Source organism: Hibiscus syriacus, unplaced genomic scaffold (assembly GCF_006381635.1).
Source record: "Hibiscus syriacus cultivar Baekdansim isolate YM2019G1 unplaced genomic scaffold, ASM638163v2 tig00111092_pilon, whole genome shotgun sequence".
NCBI lineage: Eukaryota > Viridiplantae > Streptophyta > Magnoliopsida > Malvales > Malvaceae > Hibiscus > Hibiscus syriacus.
The window spans coordinates 1-23,389 of record NW_024062979.1 but is presented as its reverse complement, the minus strand read 5'-3'; the positions used below and the strand labels follow the sequence as shown (position 1 = coordinate 23,389).

General features: G+C 32.2%; 5 pseudogenes; 3 read left to right on the top strand and 2 right to left on the bottom strand.

Moving 5' to 3' along the window:
• Window positions 1-11,244: 11,244 nt before the first annotated feature.
• On the top strand, window positions 11,245-12,065 carry LOC120152529 (annotated as a pseudogene).
• Window positions 12,066-14,511: 2,446 nt separating this feature from the next.
• Window positions 14,512-15,708, top strand: LOC120152533 (annotated as a pseudogene).
• A 3,973-nt stretch (window positions 15,709-19,681) lies between these two features.
• LOC120152537 lies at window positions 19,682-20,382 on the top strand (annotated as a pseudogene).
• A 201-nt stretch (window positions 20,383-20,583) lies between these two features.
• Window positions 20,584-21,185, bottom strand: LOC120152538 (annotated as a pseudogene).
• A 464-nt stretch (window positions 21,186-21,649) lies between these two features.
• Window positions 21,650-22,178, bottom strand: LOC120152549 (annotated as a pseudogene).
• Window positions 22,179-23,389: the final 1,211 nt, after the last annotated feature.

Below are 23,389 nucleotides of genomic sequence, written 5' to 3'. Positions count from 1 at the left end.
AGTAAGAAATACGAAGATATTTACTGAAAAAAAAACAATGAGTCAATCTTAGCGATCTATTTTCACTCATCCAATGATCTTAAATCTGTGTAAAACTAAAGAGTTTTATATAACCATGTTTCCAATCTATTTATCTACTAATCTTGATCGGGTACTACAGAAGTAAGGGTGACCGTCTTAACCCAATTTATTCCATTCGCAATCGCTAGGATTCGAACCTCTGACCTGCTTAGGAAATCTACTATCTAATCACACTAGATCAACTGGTTGTTGGTTCCGGCTGATATATATTTTTTTCAATCCGTATGACATTTACTTTTGGGAATAACCCACGTGGGCATTGACGGAATGCTAGGTATGACTCATATACCAGTTGGCGGTACGAGGTATTTTTGTAATTGTACCGGGGTTACTATTATATAATGTAATTGTAACCTAATTTTGGATTATTGCGAATAATAAAGAGAACAACACTCATCGCTCTCGAGGACGTAGGCACATTGTTGAACCTCTTTAAATCTTCTGTTCTTTATTTGCTTTACTGCTTGTTGATTTCTTGAGTTAATTAGCCTATTTTCAAAACAATTGGTATCAAGAGCAAGGTTTGAGATGGCTATGTCAGGTGCAAATTCGAAGTGGAGAAGTTTAACGGTCATGGTAACTTTGGATTATGGCAAACGATGGTAAATGATTTGTTGGCATAGTAAGGGATTTTAAATGCTCTACGACCTCAAAAGCCAAAATCAATGAAGGACGATGATTAGAAAGAACTGCAACAGCGAGCGGCATGAACAATAAGGTTATGTTTGGTAAACCAGGGTTATGTATCATGTAATGGGTCTGTCGTCTCCATGAGAAATATGGAAAAAATTGGAAAGTCAGTTTATGTCCAAATCCCTAACGAATAAACTGTATCTAAAGCAGAGGTTGTATGAGTTGCAGATGCAGAAAGGTCATGATTTGGAAGAGCACATGAATGTCTTCAATCAAATAATTACAGATTTGGTTCAACTTGATGTGAAGATCGAGAATGAAGACAGAGCAATGATTATGTTATGTTCACTGCCTTTTACGAACACGTGGTGACTACTCTTACATATGGAAAAGAAACAATCAATGTTGAAGAGATTACTGTAGCCTTGTTAGCTCACATCCAACGGAAGTAGAATGCAGGAAAAAGCTATCATGCTGATAGTTTATATATTAAGGGTAATCAATGTAACACCTATAACCCGTATAATTATACCTATACAGATTATAGATGTCACCTGAATTTCTAAAACAATTCTCAATTCAAAAGTGATTTAAAATTTATTTTCTTAAAATGGTAAATGATATTATAAAAATATCATATCATATAAATTATGTTTTGTTATAACAAATTTAAAGTAAAAGATTTTTTATGAATAATACCGTGAACATTGATGAACAGTACCGTGAACAGTGTACCGATGCACTGCTACAGTAACTGCTACATAGATGTTAAAGATTAATGGAATTTTATGATTTTAGTACATTTTGGTTCAAGATTAGAGATGTTCATATTCATTCCGATTACTATGGTAATTTCCCCCCGATTAATCTGTGGTAATTACAAAATAATATATACTCAAAGATAACTCTCGACCATTTGACATTGAACGCTTACACCCCTGATATTCATGATACTCGAACTCGGGACCTCAAGGAATAGCAACAATTTTTTGAAGAAGACAATAGTGGGTGACCAAAACAAAACAAAAGTGGTAGTTGATATATTAAATATGTAGTTTACCCTAAATATTAACCCAGCAAAATGAAATATTTTTTTAAAATAGATTTAGAATTGAAATTCTAATATTAAAATACTAATAATATCAGCTTCACGAGTCTTTCTTTAACTATGTGATCAACCGTCAGTGTGAATTCGACAGGTGGAAGAAAAGGGAAAGGAATTAATTTTTATCGTTCATATTTAATGAAAGAGTTGACATATCAATTAACAAAATTGATATAATCATGTATTTGATCCTTAATATTTATATTATATTATATCAATTTAATTTTAATTTTTATTTAAATAAAAAATTATTTTTTAATCATACAATGAAACATGTCACTAATGGCATCAAACTAAGAACTTATTGTGAAAGGTGAGGTACCTCAACTATTGAAGTGAAAGCCACATTTGCCTTATGGATCACAATAAGTAAGAAATGAGAAGATAGATGAATGAGCGGAGATTAATGGATAAGATTAAAAGTAGGAAATGAAAAGATATTTACTAAAAAATAAAACAAAGAGTTAATCTCAACGATTCTAAATTTATGTAAAACTAATCTGTATAAAATTAAAAGAGTTTTACATATATATATTGACAAAAAATAATAAAAATATTGAAATCATTGAAATAAATCTAACAATTTATTTATAATTCAAATATATATATTTATTTAGGATTATAGTTAATGTAGAATTTAAAATAAACATTAATTTATGATTTTATATTTTTAAATTACATTTGATATTTTTTATAGTTATTTATAATTATATATAAAATTTTTAAATTTATTATTTTAATTTAATTCATAATTTTAATTTTTTTATTAAAAATAAAATATATATTTCATTTATATTTTAGTTAATTTTTTATTAATTGTTTAGTTTAAATTGTGTTACTTTAGTTATAATATTAGCATGATTAAAATCAACATAGATGGATGAGATTTAATTCTCAAAAATCCTTTTGAAGACAAAGAAATAATATTCAAATTAGAAATTTATCTTGTGATTTGAGTTGTGCCGATGAATTTAGGGTTCGTTAAATGAATATTTAATATAATATATATTAATCACTTAATTATAAAGGGAGAAAAAGAAAAAATGTTAAATTTATTTAAGGGTAAATTACACCATTCCCCACTCTACTTTATTCTCTCTCATATTTTGCTCATTGAACTTTATAGATTAAATGATTTTGCTCACTCTGCCGTTAAATTTTTAACGGTGTTATGACGTGGCACAGGAATCAAAACGACGCCGTTTTGAAAAACTCAAATATACTCTAAAACGACGTCGTTTTGGTGAGTAAAATATGAGATAGAGTAAAATTTAATGACTCATGGTGTAATTTACCATTTTTCCTAATGACTCATGGTGTAATTTACCCTTCTTCCTTCTCTTCTCCATTTTCTCTCCATTGACCACCACATCATTTTCATTCCGACCATCGACCGCCATAGATGATAGTCGTTCAGTCCCAAAATGGGATGGGTCGGTTCGTCTCAACCCCTGAGTCTAGATCTGGTGTTTGTTTCATCGAAAAATATCCCAAAACCCGTGAATTTTGACTGAAATGTTTTGGTTTCCTCACTTTCAATCTCAAACTTGTAGACTTCGGAGCAACTTTTAACAAAATGGAGGTCAAATTCGAACCCACGACATCGAGGCGAAATGACCCATCTCATTTTGGGTCTAAACGACCACCATCTATGGCGGTCAACGGTGACCGATGATACCATCCTACCACCTTATGTTTTTATTTTATTTTTAAATTGTTTATATTAAATAATAGTAAAAAATGCCAAGTTAGAGAGAAAACATGGGAGTGAGCAAAATGATTTAATCTATAAAGTTCAATAAGTAAATTAAAAAAAAATTGAAAGTTCGGTGAGCAAAATAGGGGGAGAGAGAGCAAAGTAGAGTGAGAAACAGTGTAATTTACCTTTTTTTAAAAGAATATATAAAATTTTAAATTTATTTGTATTTTAAATCTTGCATTAATCAGTGGCGGATCCAAAAAAAATTTAGGATAGGTCCACATATATAAATAACATAAAATTTTCGTATAGGTAGACACAAATAAAATTTCAATATGAACAAAATCAATAAGACAAATAATAAATCGAAGAAAATTCTAATTTGAGGTAATAACGTGTACAACCCTAATAGAAGAGTGAATTCGCCACTGACACTAACTATAATTTAATATAAAATATATTTAACTATAAACAAATTATTAAATTTATTATAGTAGTTTTAGTACTCCTATACTCCCCAATTAACCCATTTTTTAGTCATTATTTGACCATTTTTGGCCATTAACTATATTATAAGATATGCATAAGTTGTCTTCCATAAGCCTAACGTGACATTTGGCGACATTTGGCCTAGTGGTAAGGGTGCCCCCACCTTACCCTCAAGCTCCTATGTTTAACCTCCTTCGATCTTTCTTTTAATTTATTTTTCTTCAAATAAGATAATAACACGTCGTTATTATTTAATTAAATACTTTTAAATTAAACTAATTTTAGGACTACAATAATAAAATATATAAATAACAAAAATCAAATTTATAATTATACTGAATTTATTATCTATCCCGTCAATTCTTCCATCAAATATTAACTACAAATAACTTAATTAGCATCATTTAAATAATTAAATAATCTAATTGATAAAATTAAAATATCAGTAATTAGATTAGAATCCCCTAATTAAATGGTCATTGTATACTTTATCCTATAACATATATTTTTTTGGACAAGTTTATCCTATATATTTACAAACCGCAAACAACCACCACTTTAATTAAGATATTTTCCTTCTAGATAGTCAAGTCTTTAATTTTAATTTCTTATTTATTTATTTATTTAAATACATATTACCAATACGGATGATTTTATTATTGACAAAAACTTCAAGCTTAGAAGAAACTTGTTGAGACATTCATAAATCAAAGTTTGGCTTCATCCAAGAATTGATATTCCGTAAGCGATTTGTCATTAATAAATAAATAGCAACCGCATCACATGTAAGCAATAGATGAGTTTTGTGCAACATTTCAAACTACAAATCGGCCATTATTTTATGGAATTCTTTATGCCGTATGCCATTCTTGACTATTTCTTGCTGATTCAACACTCATATTTGTTTTTTTATTGAAAGAAATTCAACAGTAAAGCTTCAATTCGAGCCTATAAATACAGTCCCAGTCTCTCCTTTCTTCCCACACCTCAAACTCACTCTCACTTCATCACATTCTCTCTGTGTTTAATCTTTGTTTATCGTTCATAATGGGTGTTTTCACACTCGAAATGGAGGTTAATACCCCAATTCCCCCACAAAAGGCATTCAAGTCCTTTGTGCTTGATTATGACACCATTTTCCCCAAAGTTGTCCCTCATGCTATCAAGAGTGTTGAGATCCTTGAAGGCGATGGTGGCCCTGGAACTATCAAGAAGATCAGCTTTGCTGATGGTACTCACTTTCCAAGGAGCTATTACTAGTCAGGAGAATGGAAAATGGATGGCTGCAATGGTTGAGGAGATGGAGTCTTTGCAGAAAAATCGTGCATGGGAACTAGTTCATAATTCTAAGGGAGAGAAGGCTATAGACTGCAAATGGGTGTATAAAAGGAAACCAGTAGTATCAGAAAGGGGGGGAATTTCAAGGCTTGATTGGTAGCAAAGGGTTTTTCACAGCAGAAGAGAGTAGATTATGATGAAATCTTTTCTCCCGTGGTTAGGCATACTTCAATCAGGGCACTACTTGCATTGGTAGCTAGTTGGGATTTGCATTTAGAGCAGATGGATGTCAAAACTGCCGTTTAGCATGGTGATTTAGAGGAGCAGATTCATATGCAGCAACCAGAAGGGTTCACTCAACCTGGACATGAGTATTTGGTTTGCAGGTTGAAGAAATCCTTATATGGGTTGAAATAGTCTCCAAGACAATGGTATAAACGGTTCGACTCCTATATTATTAAGATTAGCTACAAGCGATGTGAGTATGATTGTTGTGTTCATGTTAGAAGTCTTGATGACGGTTCTTTTATTTTTCTGCTACTGTATGTTGATGATATGTTAATTGCTGCAAAGAAGATGCATGATATTGTTGGTTTGAAAGCTTTATTGAGCCAGGAATTTGATATTAATGACTTAGGTGCTGCAAAGAAAATTTTTGGAATGGAGATTCACAGGGATAGAGGCTCAAGAAAACTGTGGTTATCTCAATAGGGCTATGTTGAGAAAGTGTTAGACAGGTTTGGGATGAGCAATGCAAAGTCGATAAGCATTTCAGTGTAAAAACATTTTAAGCTTTCTTCAAAACAATGCTCTAAGACAAATAAGGAAGTTGTTTGATGTATGCAATGATATGTAATCGCCCTGATTTAGCTCATGATGTTAGTCAAGTTTGTAAATACATGTCTAAACCAGGTAGGCGATATTGGGAAGCAGTCAAGTGGATTTTCAGGTAGTTGAAGGGCACTGTAGGGAATGAAATTGTTTTTGGTAGTCAGCATGATAATCCTTTGGTTGTAGGACATGTGGATTCAGACTATGCAAGTGACTTGGATGATAGAGATCTACAACTGAGTATGTTTTTACTCTTGGTGGAGGGCTTATATGTTGAAAGTCAACTATTCAGTCTATTGTGTCATTATCTGCAACTGAAGCAGAATATATGAAGCATAATATATTTTGGATGATAAATGATACAATTAACTCTATTTATAAAAAAATCTAGTAAATCAAATTTTTGCCTTCATAAATTCCGTAAGCAATTTTTCTTTAATAAATACATAGCAATCAAATCAAATATGTAAGCAAAAGTGGAATTTGAACAACATTTGAAATTATAAGTTGGCCATTATTTTATGGAATTCTTTATCCAGGGTAGCATTCTTGACTATAGAACAAAATTAAACCTTTTAATTTAAAGAAATTCAATTGTAGAGCTTCAATTTGAGCCTGTAAATGGCATCCCAGTTTCTCATTTCTTCCCACACCTCAAACAAAGTCTCACTTCAGTACATACTCTTTGTGTTTAATCTTTGTATTATCATTCATAATGGGTGTTTTCACACACGAAATGGAGGTTAATACCCCAATTCCCCCCCCACAAAAGGCATTTAAATCCTTTGTGCTTGATTATGACATCATTTTCCCCAAGGTTGTCCCTCATACTATCAAGAGTGTTGATATCCTTGAAGGCGATGGTGGCCCTGGAATTATCAAGAAGATCAGCTTTGCTGATGGTACTCACTTTCTTCCCCCTTTTTTCCTCGAATTTTAACGGATACAAATATGTGTCGACATAGTTTTTATCGTATATCTACGTATTCATGTCTGATTCAATGACTTTCTTGGTTGATAACAAATGCGGGCATGGGATTAACTTATGTGAAGCTCAAGGTTCATACACTGGACAAAGAGAACAGGTCGTACGGTCACAGTGTGATTGAAGGTGATATTTTGAGCAACAAACTCGAGAAAATCACTGATGAGAACAAGTTCGAACCAGCACCCAATGGAGGAACAATCGTTAAGATAACGACCAAGTTTCACACCGTCGGTGACACCGAGATGACGGAAGACGAAATGAAGAAGGTGATCGAGAGCCGAGCCCGAGTTTTCAAGGCCGTCGAAGAGTATCTCGTGGCAAGGCATGCAAAACCTAATAAAGAGAGGAGCCAACTAATGGATACTTGATGTAGTCAAAATCACATATGTGGACGCTCTTATAGACCTGTTTACCACGACTCTGATTGTTAAAAATTTTGAGAAACGTAAAAGATTAATGGAATTTTATGATTTTAGTACATTTTGGTTCAAGATTAGAGATGTTGATATTCATTCCGATTACTATGGTAATTTCCCCCGATTAATTTGTGGTAATTATAAAGTAATATCTACTCAAAGATAACTCTCAACCATTTGACATTGAACGCTTACACCTCTGACATTCCTAGTGCTCAAACTCGGGACTTCAAAGAATAGCAACAATTTTTTGAAGAATACAATAGTGGGTGACCAAAACAAAACAAAACAAAAACGGTAGTTGATATATTAAATATGTAGTTTACCCTAAATATTAACACAGCAAATTGAAATAATTTTTTAAAATAGATTTAGAATTGAAATTCTAATATTAAAATACTAATAATTTCAGCTTCACCAGTCTTTCTTTAACTATGTGATCAACCGTCGGTGTGAATTCGACAGGTGGAAGAAAAGGGAAAGGAATTAATTATCAAAAAGGAATAAACCCCGGTAGAAAAAGTCATTGAAAGTGAAGAGAAATCTGGGTTAAGCCGAAAGACTATTAATTATACCATTTAATTATTAAATAAGGTTAACAAAATTATTTATAGTTAATATTTAACGAAAGAGTTAACATATCAATTAATAAAATTGATATAATTATGTATTTGATCTTTAATATTCATATTATATCAATTTAATTTTAATTTTAATTCAAATAAAAAAATATTTTTAATAATACAATGAAATATGGCTGTCCCTTTTTCCCATATATATGGGGTAAGGGGAGGTAAGATAGTAGGCTACCCCCAACACCAGGTTGAGAGCAGCTTCCATTAGAGACCTCCAAATTATAAAATGCCCTCCGTAGGACTCGATCCCACGACCTCAAGGTTAAGAACCTTGTGCTCTACCAACTGAGCTGGATGGTCATTTGACTTATGGATTACAATAGGTAAGAAATGAGAAGATAGATGAATGAGTGAAGATTAATGGATTAGATTAAAAGTAAAAAATGAGAAGATATTTACTAAGAAAATAAAACAAATAGTTAATCTGAACGGTCCTAAATCTATGTAAAATTAATATATATAAAGCTAAAAAGAGTTATATATATATAAATTGAAAAAAATAATAAAAATTATTGAAATAAATCTAATAATTTATTTATAATTCAAATATATATATATATATATATATATAATTATAGTTAATGTAGAATTTAAAATAAACATTAATTTATGATTTTTATATTTTAAAATTAAATTTGATATTTTTATAGTTATTTTATAATTATATATAAAAATTATTATATTGATTATTTTTAATTTAATTCATAATTTTTATTTTTATTAAAAAATATATATTTCATTTGTATTTTAGTTAATTTTTTTATTAATTGTTTAGTTTAAATTGTGTTATTTTAGTTATAATATTAGCATGATTAAAATCAACATAGATGGATGGGATATAATTCTCAAAAATCCTTTTGAAGACAAAGAAATAAAATTCAAATTAGAAATTTATCTTGTGATTTGAGTTGTGCTGATGAATTTAGGGTTCGTTAAATTAATATTTAATGTAATATATTATAATCATTGAATTATAAAGGGAGAAAACGAAAAAATGTTAAATTTATTTAAGGGTAAACTACATCGTTCTCACTCTACTTTATTCTATCTTCTATTTTGCTCATTGAACTTTCCATTTTTTCTAATTTGCTCATTGAACTTTACATTTGAATCATTTTGCTCACTCTGCCGTTAACTTTTTAACGGTGTTATGACGTGACACATAAATCAAAACGACGCCGTTTTGAAAAACTCAAATATACTATAAAACGACATCATTTTGGTGAGTAAAATATGAGATAGAGTAAAGTTTAATGACTCATGGTGTAATTTATCATTTTTCCTAATTACTCATGGTGTAATTTACCCTTTTTCATTCTCTTCTCCATTTTCTCTCCGTCGACCACCACGCTATTTTCATTCCGGCCACCTTCGACCGCCGTAGATGGTGGTTGATCGGTCCCAAAATAGGATGGGTTGGTTCGTCTCGACCCCCTGAGTCTGGATCTGGTGTTTGTTTCATCGAAAAATGTCCCAAAAACCCGTGAATTTGGACTGAAACGTTTTGGTTTCCTCACTTTCAATCTCAAATTTGTGGACTTCGAAGCAACTTCTGACAAAATAGAGGTCGGATTCGAACTCATGACATCAAGGCGAAACGACCTGTCCCATTTTGGGTCTAAACGACCACAATTTACAACGGTCAATGGTGCCTGACGATAGCATCCAACCACATTCAGTTTTTATTTTGTTTTTTAATTGTTTTATATTAAATAATAATAAAAAATGCCATGTTAGAGAGAAAACGGGAGAGTGTGTAAAATGATTCAATCTATAAAGTTCAATGAGCAAATTAAAAAAATTGAAAGTTCGGTGAGTAAAATAGGAGAGAGAGCGAAGTACAGTGAGGAACGATGTAATTTAAGCTTTATTTAAAAATATAAAATATAAAATATATTTTTATTTTAAATCTTGCATTAATCAGTGGCGAATTCAAAAAAAATTAGGGTGGATCCACATGTATGAATAACATAAAATTTTTGTATAGGTAGATACTGATAAAATTTTAAGGTGAGCAAAATTAATAAAATAAATAATAAATTGACGAAAATTCGAATTTCAAGTAACAACGGGTCCAACCCTAATCGAAGAGTGAATTCACCACTGACACTAACTATAATTTAATATAAAATATATTTAACTATAAACAAATTATTAAATTTACTATAGTAGTTTTAGTACTCGTATACTCCCCAATTAACCCATTTTTGAGTCCTTATTTGACCATTTTTGGCCATTAACTATATTATAAGATATGCATAAGTTGTCTTCCAATAAGCCTAACGTGACATTTTGGCGACATTTGGCCTAGTGGTGAGGGTGCCCCCACCTTACCCTCAAGCTCCCAAGTTTAATCTCCTTTGATCTTTCTTTTAATTTATTTTTCTTCAAATAAGATAATAACACTTGTCATTATTATTTGATTAAATACTTTTAAATTAAACTAATTTTAGGACTACAATAATGAAATATATAAATAACAAAACTCAAATTTATAATTATACTAAATTTATTATTTGTCACGTCATCTGTTTCATTAAATATTAACTAAATTAACTTAATTAACATTACTTAAATAATTAAATAATCCGATAAATATTAAAATCCCCTAATTAAATGGTCATGATATACTTTATCCTATACATATATTTTTTGGACAAGTTTATCCTATATATTTACAAACCGCAAACAACCACTTTAATTAAGATATTTGCCTTCTAGATAGACAAGTCTTTAATTTTAATTTCTTATTTAAATATATATTACCAATACGGATGATTTTATTATTGACAAAAACTTCAAGCTTAGAAGAAACTTGTTGAGACATTCATAAATTAAAGTTTGGCTTCATCCAAGAATTGATATTCCGTAAGTGATTTGTCATTAATAAATAAATAGCAACCGCATCACATGTAAGCCATAGATGAATTTTGTGCTTCAAACGACAAATCGGCCATTATTTTATGGAATTCTTTATGCTGTATGCCATTCTTGACTATTTCTTGCTGATTCAACACTCATCTTTGTTTTTATTGAAAGAAATTCAACAGTTAAGCTTCGATTCGAGCCTATAAATACCATCCCAGTCCCTCCTTTCTTCCCACACCTCAAACTCACTCTCAGTTCATCACATTCTCTTTGTTTTAATCTTTGTTTTAATCTTTGTTTATCGTTCATAATGGGTGTTTTCACACACGAGATGGAGGTTAATACCCCAATCCCCCCAGATAGGGCATTTAAGTGCTTTGTGCTTGATTATGACACCCCCCCAAGGTTGTCCCTCATGCAATCAAGAGCGTTGAAGTCCTTGAAGGAGATGGTGGCCCTGGAACTATCAAGAAGATCAATTTTGCTGATGGTACTTCCTTTCTTCCCCCTTTTCCCTCGAATTTCAACTGATATAAATGCGTGTCGACATCGTTTATGTCGTATATCTTCGTATTCGTGTCTGAACTTTTTTCGGTTGATGGAAAATTTAGGCATGGGAATAACTTATGTGAAACACAAGGTTCATACACTGGACAAACAGAATAGGTCTACCAGCTACAGTGCGTTCGAAGGCGATGCTTTGGGCGAAAAAATCGAGAAAACCACCGAAGAGAACAAGTTCGATCCGGCACCGAATGGAGGAACAATCATTAAGATAACGACCAAGTTTCACAGCGTCGGTGATGCCGTGATCACGGAAGAAGAAATGAAGAAGGTGATGGAGAGCCGAGCCCAAGTTTACAGGGCTGTCGAACAGTATCTCGTCGCAAATCCTGATGCCTAGAACTATATACGCATATAGCGTCAGTGGTGTGCTTTCATGGTGTGATTTCAATGTTTTTGTGTGTGGTTTGTTAGCCCAAAACTGTGTTTGATTGGGTAATAAAAGTGATGGTCACTGGGTTTGATCATCTTACATCAATCGTTACCAGAAATTACTACCATATTACCTTGTGATTTCTGAGAACTAGTTGCATAATATTACTAGTTTCTTGGAGTTTTCTCTCATCCTCTTGAACTCATATGATCAAAAGTTCATTAGTTCATCATTTGACCTTATGTGCATCATAAGATATCTAAAAGAAGTATAATAAAATGAGAAACATATCATGATATAATACACTAAGAAGTCACCATTAATATCTATTTCTGAACACTATAAAGGTGTTTGAACATTAATTATCAAATGATTGAAAGTCTTTCGAACAAATTTTAAACATATTTACTAAACAACATTTGAAGCAATAGATCAATTAAACTTTATTATGAGTTCACCAATGTAAAATCATATAACTCATAATCAAATATATATTCAAGGCATAATCAAATATATTCAAGGACGACGTAAGATTTTATGTTGGGGGCGAACTTGAACCTATAAAATTTCAAGGATAGAACTTGAACTTATAAAATTTTAGAGAATGAAAAAACATATTTTAAATAAAATATATATATAAAAAAATATGATAATTTTAAATTTTCAGAGTGACAATCACCCCCACCCACTACTTCAATTACATCATGAGATCAAAGCAAAAATTACGCACCGTAGTGTTATCCATACCTCGAACGAGTTCGTACACTAATTATATTAAAATAATCGGAATTTGAATTTTTAACTGGCTATTGAGTGTTGCTTTGTTGAGTCATTTGACTATTAAAAAGTTACAAAATCATCACCAAACTATTCATTATGTTCGAAATTCGTATTTTTTCGTTAAAAAATTGACAGTATTCTAAGTTGAACGGTAACCTGGTAATTGTGATATGGTAAAAATATAATCCTAGAATCTCAAATGTCTATCATATCTCAGTCATCATGCTACCGTCCAGTTTAGACAACTGCCAATTTTTAACGGAAAAAAATGGGTTTGGAACATAATGAATAGTTGGGTGATCATTTTGTAACTTTTAATAGATGAAGGACTTAACAAAACAATGTTGTATAGTTAGAGGATCACTTTGTAACTTTTAATAGTTGAAAGACTTAATAAAGCAACATCCTATAGTTGAGGTACCATTTGAATACTTTACGCAAATATTTAAAGTGGGTATCAAAATCAACAAACCAAACCCAGCCTACCTGATTTTCTCCGTCTCTGTTTTCACTTCTAGTTATTACTTTGACAAACTAAATGTTACCGACAATCAACTCGGATTTGGATATTTATAAAAAAATGGTTCAAAATTATAGATGTAGGGTTGAGGCCTATGTAATTATTTTTTTAAAAAAGTAATTGGATTCTGTTTTATATAATTATTTTAAAAATTAAGTTTTATTTAACCGAATTACTATACTAATTTAAATTTTGTAATAAAAATTGTAAATATTAATTAATAGTTAGTCTAATAGAATAAAACACATTATTTTAACTATGCGATAAATCGTCATTGTGAATTTGAAATATGAAACATAAAGAGGAAAGGAATTAAATAGAAAAGGGAATTAACCCTGTAAAGAAGTCATTGAAAGTGGGTAGAAATTTTGGGTTAAGCTGAGAATCTACTAAATAAAGTCGTTAATTCTGCCTTTAAACCAGTGTTTTTCCTGAGAAAATATTGACTAGAAGCAGAGAATAATAGTAAACGTCGTACGCACATGGAAAACCTATCTAATTTCCACTTTCTCCCTGTTTTTCTTAAGTTTTTTAATCTAGAATTATATAGTGACTTTATTGATAAAAAATATTTTCTAAAAAATTTTGGGTTTAATAAGCTATTGTAGAATATATATATATACGTTGTCAATTAGTTAATAAAGTTTTGAACATATATTTTTTTGTAATTATCTTATACTCAGGGACGGAGCTAGGATTATAGTCCGAGGGTAAAGTATAATTAACAATAAAATATGAGAAGGGCAGAATCAAAATAAACAAAAACTTGAGGTTAAGGGGCGAACTATAGTTAACAATAAGAAATAGGAGAGACAAAATCAAAATAAACCAAAAATTGAAGGACCAAATAGATAGTTATCCTTATATATTTTTAATGATAAAAAACTGGGGTAGTGACCCGAGCTAATGTATAACTCCGTCCCTGCTTATACTAAAAATATAAATTTAGAATATCTAATTTATTAAATACCGTAAGCAATTTGTCGTTAATAAACAAACAGCAATCGCATCAAACATGTAAGCAATAGAGGAATTTTGTGCAGTCGGCCATCATTTTGTGGAATTCTTTAAGCAGTGTGCCATTCTTGACTTGACTTTTTCTTGCTTTCTTTTTTAACTTAAAGAAATCCAATAGTAGAGCTTCAATTTGAGCCTGTAAATGCCATCCCAGTTTGCTCGTTTATTCTCGCACCTCAAGCACACTCACTCTTCATCACATTCTCTCTGTGTTTAATCTTTGTATTATTCATAATGGGTGTTTTCACACACGAAATGGAGGTAATACCCCAATTCCCCCACAAAAGGCATTTAAGTCCTTTGTGCTTGATCACGACACACTTTTCCCCAAGGTTGCCCCTCATGCAATCAAGAGCGTTGAGGTCCTTGAAGGAGATGGTGGCCCCGGTACCATCAAGAAGATCAACTTTGCTGATGGTACATACTTTCTTCCTTTTTTATTTCCTTACATAATGATAAAATTAGTATCCAACGTTTATATAAACGATCATTTTGTTCCCTTATAAAAGTATCATTAGTTTAATAATGATCAACACACGTTACTGATGTGATGCAATTCACATGTTTAACTAATGACATGGAATGTATAACGTCATCAAAGTGATGACGTGGGATGTGACATGTCATTAAAGTGATGACGTTAAATTTGATCGTCACCAAAGTAATAGCGTGACACGTCTCATAATTAAAGTGATTTGTCATGTACTACATCACCCAAAGTTGATATATCATGTGTTTTGTCACCTAAAGTGATGATAATACACATGTCATGTCAATAAAGTAATGATATTATACATACCGCGTTATCAAAGTGATAATGTGACATATATCACGTCATCAATTAAATACATGTAAAAAATTTTACATCAACAATATGTGTTAATCATTAATCAACTAACAGTTTTCATCCTACAAGTCTATTTTGATAAAAATGAAATGTTAAGGGTTAAAATATTCTAAAAAAAATAAAGAACATAGTGATCATTTATACAAATATTTAGTTTTGGCTTTGTCATTATGCATTTTTCCTGGGATTTTGTCATAGATGTCTTATATCGACGTACCAATGTCTGATTCAATGACTTGTCTCGGTTGATAACAAATGCAGGCATTGGATTCAATTATGTGAAAAACAAGATTCATAAATTGGACAAAGAGAGCAGGTCGTACAGCGATTGTGTGATCGAAGGCGATGCTTTGAACAACAAACTTGAGAAAATCTCCGATGAGAACAAGTTTGATCCAGCACCGAATGGAGGAACAATCATTAAGATAACGACCAAGTTTCACACCGTCGGTGACAGCGAGATAACGGAAGAAGAAATGAAGAAGGTGATCGAGAGCCGAGCCCAAGTTTACAAGGCTGTTGAAGAGTTCTCGTCGCAAATCCCGATGCCTAAAACTACATACTCATAAGGCGTCAGTGGTGTGTGGTTTGTTAGCCCCAAAACTGTTTGATTGGGTAACAAAAGTGATGATCACTGGATTTGATCATCTTACATCAATCGTTATGAGAAATTAATTTTAATTTGTTTTCAGTAAGATCCATGACGTTACCTCTCGTAAGTGTTATCTGACGTGGCACATTACCTCCCGTTAACCCCCTTCTTCTTCTTGATGATCCCACCAACAAAAACCATGAAATTCACACCTTCTTCTTTAACTATCCCACAAACTTCACACTGAAAGTCAAATCCAATTGAAAGAAACTCAAGTATGGTTAAAACTGAACTTGAACAATTCGGTGGGGAAATCGAATAGGGGTAGGTTAAAGCCTATTCCCAATGGTCCAGTCACTGAATATAGCTGGAACTTTAATGCTCCATAATTCGATACTAGCCCTTTCTTGTTTAAAAAATTTATTGATTCCATGAGAGTCATAGTTGCTCAAGTACTAAAAGTAAAATTGACAGCAATGGAATATAAAAAATTGTTAACATTTACACTATGGAAGTATAAGTGCAGATCCATCAGCTGATACCTGCTGGAATTTAGTCCACAAATACCAAGTAGAGAGGTTTTTCAACCTATGTCAAGGACAATGAAACCTACAAATGGAGGCGTACACTTTACTACTATAAATGAAACAAAGTCAAAACAATTAAGATAAAAAAATTGCAAACACAAAGTGAGGAAAATATTCAGCAAAGACAAGAATCTATACCTATAGAAAATTCTAAACAACAGGTATCTGCATCCCCTTTCTGTTTCTCTCTCTCTTCAGTGTTACTGTAAATTAGGAGTAACTTTTTTTTTGAAAAAAGAAGCAGCTAGCACCAGAATTATAGCCATGGAATGGAAGCATGAAAGAAATACGAACTCCTAGTGAGTAGCAGAAAACAAGGCAATATAAAAGACAATGACGGTTCAAGCTACAACGTCTCTCTCTCTCTCTCTCTCTCTCTCTCTCTAGTGAGGGTAAATTACACACGTGGCCATTCAATTTGATCAAAAAGTCTACCAACTATTTAAATAGTTCAATCAAACCATAACTTTTAACCGTGGAAATAACGTGGTAGTTAAAATTTAACCATAGAATGACTCCTCGGTTAACTTTTTAGTGTAATTATATATTTGGTCCTTGTTACATATTCAAACGTTCTTCTACCCAGTATTTTATAAAAAAAAATTCTTGATTTTTGGAAGGATTATAACATATCAAGTAAAGCACAATTTAGAAAGAAGAAAGCATTAGAATTTGCAATTCTAAAATGGAGATGATCAAGGCAAAAAGTCAATAGAGGATAAACCTGTCAATTTGGTTTGCAGAAAGAAATCAAAATGTAATTAAATCCGATTATGAATAGTTCCATTTTTCGGTCCGATCATTCAATTTCATTCCTAGTTCAAAGGATTAACCAAATTAGGTAACTTTGATCTAAGCAACCATATTAACAGCTTTCTTCGACCCTGACTTGAACAAGACGACTTGAGATGAAAAATAAAATCAAGAACTTCAAGCAAGTGTTAAAGCGAAAACAGTGAAGAAATGTTTTTTTAACCCTAATGTTTATCTGAGAGATGATTTTTGGCAGGAATGGAGAAAAATTAAGAAAATGGGGCATTGGGATGTTGATTTAAAAGTTCAAAATCAAGAATATTGATACATAATTTATCAATCAACAAATCATCCAACAAGAAAAGGGGGAAAGCGAAAATTTCAAAGGTAAATTACCTCGAGAGGAGCATGAGAAGAAGATTAACCACAGATGAAGAGAGAAGAGAGTCTTGAAAAGTGTTTAGTTGGGCGATTAAGCCTCGCGATGATGGCTTCGACCCCATTTCAACCCTTCTTCTTCAAAAGCTGAAAAAACAAGAATTTTCGCGTGAATGGTGGTTTTTTTTTATTTCTTTTTGAAGGGTTAGTGAAGTTGATAATAACAGAGAAGGGAAAGAAGACCAGATTCGAACTTTACGCAAATGAATTATTTTTGTGGGCATTGACATTTTAGGTAAGTAACAAAGAGTAAATATACAATTGCACTAAAAAATTAATTGCATAATCATTATCTCGGTTAAATTTTAAATGCTACGTTATTTCTATCGTTAAAAGTTAACAGTGACTTGATTAAATCATTTAAATAGTTAAATAATTTGTTTGATCAAATTAAAATATCGGTGGTCAAAATAATTTTTAATTATAGTTAAATAATTATCTGTGTAGTTTATATATATTATATATATATATATATATAACTACAGATCAAAAATGAAAACCTAAGCATAACCCACTTAGGGTCAAGACAAATCTTTGTTCTTTAAAGCAAAGAAACATGATATATATATATATATATATATATATAGTCAAGAAGCACAGTCAAATCAGTGAAGTAAAAACTATTAAACTGAATTAGAAAAAAAAATTGAGTTGTAAATGTTAAAGAGATCATCTTGATTATTCAATTCAATAATTAATTAAAATCAAATACGATTAATAGTAGAGTATCTATTTCTAGGTTTAGATCTTTAAGTTCTTTAAATTATATAATTTGACACTTCAGGTTAGGGAAAGTCTTAATTAATTCAACTAGCATAATTAAGTATAATAAAAAGTTGTTCGCTTGCATTTAAATTTAAAATAACAAGGCAATGTTGATTTACCGATGAGTTAATGTCGTATCCTCCGCATTATGCTCAAGGGGTGACCGTTGGTAATTCCCAAAGTAGATGGACATCCTTTTAAAAACCCCTTCATTTTTGAAATCTCGAGACAATGTCTAATTATTAGACACAATAATTTATCTCACACATTCATGCTAAGGGGTGAATATTGGCTTTAATATACGAGCACCATTTTCAACTTTACATCCATAGTGATTTCTAAATTAAATAAAACTTCGAACTCCAAATTTTCGATTTTAAATATAAGGTAATCAACTAGGTTCTAATTTCTGGGTGCTGTGGGGGTGCTAATTATTTCTCACGCCTAACTGACTCTTGAACCCGTTTTGTGGTTTTTGCAAACCCCAAACTTAATATTTTGATAAAAATATATTGTTTTATTAAGTTACCTGGTTTTTATGGTATTCTAATCACACCTTAAAATGGTTGGTGGCGACTCCCAACATTTCCTAGAACCATTTCAAAAATATTTCAAAAAACCCCATCGTTGCAACTAGTCGACCTTTCCCCTGAAGAGTCGGTTGCGACAGACTCGAATCGAGTTTTGCTCACCCCTAATCTGTCATATACTTTCCTATAATAGGTGAAAAACATAAACTTTGTCACTAGCCTAATTAAAAGGTTAGTATCTCAACTAGCATTTTTGATCATTTGATCAAGTTGTTCATCTTTGTTCTTTATATCTTAGGTCATGGTTTTAGACTCATTAAGAACACTCTCATTCTTTTTTTTAGAGTCTCCCTTCCCTTTTCTTCTAAATAAGATTAAAAATTAGATTTATAATTTGTCAAAAAAATTGGTACCTTATAATTGTTATACAATTATCATCAAATATTAATTAACTTTTGAATTACTTAATAAACGCATGAATTACAAAATACACATATAAATTATTTCGATATTTTAAATGAACTGATTTATAAAAATTAACTTTAATAACATTTTATTTCAATTAATCTATAAATGTGCCAACCACATATGTGTCCGAAAAATTCGAATAGCTTAGAATAATATATTGATTACAAAGTCGAACTAAAAGCTGCGCCTGCAAGAACAATCTAACAGTCCAAGCACTTGCATTCTTGTTTGCTTAAAATATTATACTATTAGAGTTCTTTTCATTCCAATCTTCTTTCTTGAGTTCCAACATATATTGCTTTCAAGATTCAATAATTTGTTCTTTTGTGGTAAGCTTGATAATGTGTATTGAAGAGATAAGTACAGAAACTCACTATAAATACTGCACTTATATCAGATACATACATCTGAAAACATTAAAAAAAATCCTCTGCAAAGTAATCAAACCCCCAATCCAGTAGAAATCATGGGTGTTTTCACTTACAAATCTGAGGTTATTACAGCAATCCCACCAGCCAAGATGTTTAAGACTTGTATCCTTGATGGAGACAACCTCATTCCCAAGGTTGTTCCTCAGGCTTTTAAGAGTGTCGAGTACATTCAAGGCAACGGTGAGCCTGGTAGCATCAAGAAGGTCACCTTTGGGGAAGGTTACATCATTTATCTAACTTCATAATTTGAATCATATACATGCATATATGGTTAGTTATAAGGGAAAAAAGGGTAAAAGTTATGTGTTCTGAACATGCAGGAAGCCAATTCAAGTACATGAAACAGAAGGTCGAAGCATTAGACGAAGAAAATTTTGCGTATACTTACAGTGTGATCGAAGGGCGATGCGTTGATGGACAAGCTCGAGAAAATCACTTACGCGACGAAGCTAGAGGCCTCTCCAGATGGGGGATCCGTATGCAAGACTAGTAGTACATATTATACCATTGGTGGCTTTGAGCTCAAGGAAGAGGGAATCAAGGCCGGCAAAGAAAAGGCATTGGGAATGTTCAAGGCCATCGAAGCCTATCTCCAGGAAAATCCTGATGCCTACTGAAAATTCTAGTATTAAGATGGCATCCATTGAAATGAACATCAAGCAGTTGGCCTGTTTGCCTTCAAGTTTTTAGTTTTGCAGTTTGCTGTTCATATGAACTCAGACTGCTAATAAAGAGTCCAATTTATTTACAGAATCTTGTTGCGTGAGATATCCATTGAGAATAAATATATAGATCATTATCTTTCATTTTGAAGATCAACTATAATAAACTAAAATGCATTCAACATCTAATTATATGATTGACAAAGGATGCAATTTACATTAATATTGGGATATGTTCAATAATGGTAAGGATTTTCCAGGAGATGAGCTTCAACAGCCTTGAGTATTTCCAAGGCTTTTTCTTTGCCAGCCTTGGTTCCTTCTTCTGTGATCTCAAAGTCACCGATGGTGTGATACCTACACCTGATCTTACAAACAGATCCCCCGTCCAGTGACGCCTCGAACACAGATTTGTAAGTGATCTTCTCCAGTTTTTTCATCAGACCACCCCCTTCAATCACACTGTAACACTACACAAGCTCATCTTTGTCTAATGCTTCTACCTCTTCCACCATATAATCGAACCGGCTCCCTACATGTTGAGAAACACATCATTCCACCATATTATACATATAAATGATTCGAAGTTTGTATAAATGAACTGGCCTTCTGCAAAGGTAATCTTCTTGATGGTACCGGTCTCACCATCGCCTTGGATGAACTCGACACTCTTAAAAGCCTAATCAGGAACGATATTCGGGATAAGGTTTTGTCCATCAAGGATACAAGCTTTGAACATCTTGGCTGGTGGGATTGCTGTAATAACCTCATATTCGTAAGTGAAAATACCCATAATTGGAAATGATCAAACTAGAAAGGGAGATTTGATTGACAATTTTTGCAGATGATACTAGAAAGGGAGATTTTAACACTGTAACCATCAATGGATGTTAATTGAACTTTTTACTTTAGCAGAGAAAGCATCATTGTAATCCATAAAAGAAAAAATTGGAGAATCTAATAGACTAATATTTTAAGCAAGCAAAACCTTGACTTCAAGTGCTTGGACTATTAGATTATTCTTTGCAACTTACTATTGATTGTCACTTTGCTTTCAAGCTATTTTGTTCGATTCAATAAATAAAATTCCACTCAATAATTGCTGAGTAAGTTTATATATTTGGATTCTTTATAATCTTCAAAATGAAAGATAATGATCTGTTTATTCTCAATGGATAACTTACACAACAAGATTCAGTAAACAAATTAGACACTTTATTAGCAGTCTGAGTTCATATGAACCTCAAACTGCAAAACTAAAAACTTGAAGCGCAACAGGCCAGCTGCTTGATGTTCATTTCAGTAGGCATCTGGATTTGCCTGGAGATAGGCTTCAATGGCCTTGAACATTCCCAATGCCTTCTCTTTTCCGGCCTTGATTCCCTCTTCCTTGAGCTCAAAGTCACCAATGGTATATATGTACTACTAGTCTTGCATACGGATCCCCCATCTGGAGAGGCCTCTAGCTTCGTCGCGTAAGTGATTTTCTCGAGCTTGTCCATCAGCGCATCGCCTTCGATCACACTGTAAGTATACGCAAAATTTTCTTCGTCTAATGCTTCGACCTTCTGTTTCATGTACTTGAATTGGCTTCCTGCATGTTCAGAACACAACTTTTACCCTTTTTTCCCTTATAACTAACTATATATGCATATATATGATTCAAAGTAAGAAGCAATATCAATGGTGTAACCTTCCCCAAAGGTGACCTTCTTGATGCTACCAGGCTCACCGTTGCCTTGAACGTACTTGACACTCTTAAAAGCCCGAGGACACCTTGGGAATGGTTGTCTCCATCAAGGATACAAGCCTTAAACATCTTGGCTGGTGGGATTGCTAATAACCTCAGATTTGTAAGTGAAACACCCATGATTTCTACTGATTGGGGGTTTGATTACTTTGCAGAGGATTTTTTTTTAATGTTTTCAGATGTATGTATCTGATATAAGTGCAGTATTTATAGTGAGTTTCTGTACTTATCTCTTCAATACACATTATCAAGCTTACCACAAAAGAACAAATTATTGAATCTTGAAAGCATTATATGTTGGGACTCAAGAAAGAAGATTGAAATGAAAGAACCTCTACTAGATATTTTAAGCAATCAAACCTTGAATGCAAGTGCTTGGACTGTTGGATTGTTTTTGCAGCTTTTAGTTTGACATTGTAATCTATATATTAATATTTTTAATTTGAATATAATTCTTATTCTAAATGATTGATTTAATATACTTTAATTAGATTCTTAAAGAGGATATGTATTGACGAAGACGTTGATTCTCAAAGAACCTTGTTTGATCATGTTTAATATATCCCATGAAATGTTTCTTGTTCAAAAATAAAAACGAAATTGACCATATTTTATGTTTTTTGAAATCGGTGACTAAAAGTGGACAAAACACAAACATAAGTGACCATCCGTATAGTTAATCCTAAGTTAAACAGATTTGGGGTAGTCCATTTCGAATAAAACTTGCTTATTTTAAGCTCAAAGTATTGGTAAACATCATCTTCTTCAATGTATCAACGAACCCAAAATCAATCTCCATTTCGAATGAATACGCCAAAAATAATCTTAAACTATAACCTGTTTGCTTAATGACTAAACAGCACTAATAAGGTCAACCACCATCAACGTCAAGCTACAACTCTAATTGGTACACTAAAGAATATGGCAAACCAACTCACCTGCTGCCATTATTAGAAAAATCAACGACGTGCACATATGAATCCACTCTCTCATTGCTAATCCTCGTGGAAGATAAAGTCCCAACCATTTTAATGCATGCATGCGCCCTAGTGCTACCAGAAAGTTACCACTTTGCTGCTTCTTTATTGATTTTTCACTAATACAGAAACTTGCTGCATGCAAAGCGAAGCATACATTAGTATATATGTGAGTGGAGATACCGAACACAGAATTTTATAAGAGGTATGAATTTTTAAGAAGTATATTAAAAATTCGGAATACGACCGCCCCTAACACTCCCTCGGTCTATCCTTGTGTGCTATCTGATCATCTGATAACCATTAACGCAC